Raw genomic sequence first — 2041 nt, forward strand, 5'->3', positions numbered from 1 at the left:
CCCCGATTGCTTAAAAAGAAGGTTTTGAAAAAATACAGCACCCCTTCCTATAAAAATATTACAGAGCATATTAATAAATGGAATTTCTCTCAAAATGATAAGTAGCATCTATCTAAATCCCTGATCAAGCATTATATGTAATGGGGATAAGCAAGTAGCATTTCCAAGATGAGGGGTGAAACAATGATTATCACCATCTCCATTGTTAGTCAATATTGTACTAGAAATCATAGCTTTACCAATAAGAGAAGAAAAATAATGACCACCTTAGAACAGGCAATGAGGACACAAAGCTTTCACTCTTTACAGATAATATGGTGGTATACTTAGAAAATTAGAGATTCTATAAATAAATCTACTTGAAATAATAAACAATTTTAACAAAGTTGCAAGATGTGCAATGAACTAACATAAACCTTCAGCATTTTTATATTGTACTAGCAAAACCCAGCAACAAGAGGTAGAAAGAGAAATTCCACTTAATGTAATTGTAGACAACATATTTGGGAGTCTACCTATGAAGACAAACCTAAGAACTACATGACCAAAATTTCAAAACACTTTTCACGCAAATAAGGTCACATTTAAATACTTGGGAAAATATCAGTTGTTCGTGGGTAGGCTAAACTAATATAATAAAATGACAATTACATCAAAATTAAGTTACTTATTAAGTGTCGTGCCAATAAATTTACCAAAAATATTTTTAGAAATAGAAAAAATAATAAAATCCATCTAGGGAACAACAATTTCAGAATATCAATGGAATTGTTGAAAATAAATGCATGGGAAGGTGACCTAACCATACCAGATCATAAACTGTATTTTAAAGCAGAAATCCTGAAAAGTACTTGATACTGGCTAAGAAATAGCATATTGGGTCAGTGGAACAGGTTAGGTACGCAAGACACAGTAGTCAATTACTAAAGTTATCTACTGTTTGATAGACCAAATGGCTCTTTCTTCTGGCATAATAACTCACTGCTAAACCAAATCAATTTGGAAAGCTGTAAAATAGTTTGGGAGAAACTGAGCCTACACCAACATTTCACACTATGACAAGATAAAATGAAAATGGTTATATGATTTAGACATGTGAGTGATAACTTAAACAAACTAGGAAAGTACAGAAAAGTTTTTTTTTTGGGGGGGGATCATCTTTATGAAGAAAGGAAGCATTTATGAGTAAACAACACATAGAGAAAACTGAAATGCAAAATGAATAATGTTGATCAAATTAAATTAGAATTTTTGCCCAAAGGCAATCAAATCAAGATTAAAAAGAAAACAGAAAGTTGACAAACCATTTTTACTTCCAGTTTTTTTGTTAAAGGCTTAATTTCTTAAATATATAGAATACAGAATGAATTTATAAGAATACAAGTCATATATTTCCCAACTGATAACTGTTCAAAGAATATCTAAGGGTTATGGGGTTTAAAGATCTTCCATGCCCAGTTGGACTTGCTGACATAGCAGGAAGGGGTGGGGCAAGAGGAAGCAGAAGCCAAGCTAGGGTTCCTTCAAGTGACTGGCAGTGGCAGCAACAGAGGCCAGCAGAGTCAGGGGCAATGGTAGCGTCCGAGGTGGAGGTGGAGGCGCAAACCCACTTTTTTTGAGCCAGTCATAATTTCTGCTGAGCACTGCCAGGGACTGGAACTGCGGGGGGCTGGAGCTGCTGGGAGAACGTTTTCTGGATGCTGAGTAGTTGCTGTGAGTAGGGAGAGGAGGACCTTTGCCTGAGGTAGCCTGTTGTTCTTTAAAGGCTTGAAAATGTGGGTGCTTTCTACATTATCTACCTGTGGCAATTTTGTAACTACTATGACGGCTTTGACTTTCTGGTTTGGGGACTCAGTTTTCTGGTAATGTAATAAATGTTCTAGCTTATCTCCCATGTAGACAGCCTGGTATATTTTGTGATTAATAACCACATCACCATATTTATATTTGCCATAGGCATTGTGAATTTTGCATTGTTGATACAGAATAAGAGCAGAAAGTTTTGAGATGAATAAATTAAAGCTACCTATTATCATATGAA

Source organism: Petaurus breviceps, unplaced genomic scaffold, assembly GCF_028583685.1.
Source record: "Petaurus breviceps papuanus isolate PSGF00001 unplaced genomic scaffold, PetGlider_PUasm1.0 125, whole genome shotgun sequence".
Taxonomy (NCBI): domain Eukaryota; kingdom Metazoa; phylum Chordata; class Mammalia; order Diprotodontia; family Petauridae; genus Petaurus; species Petaurus breviceps.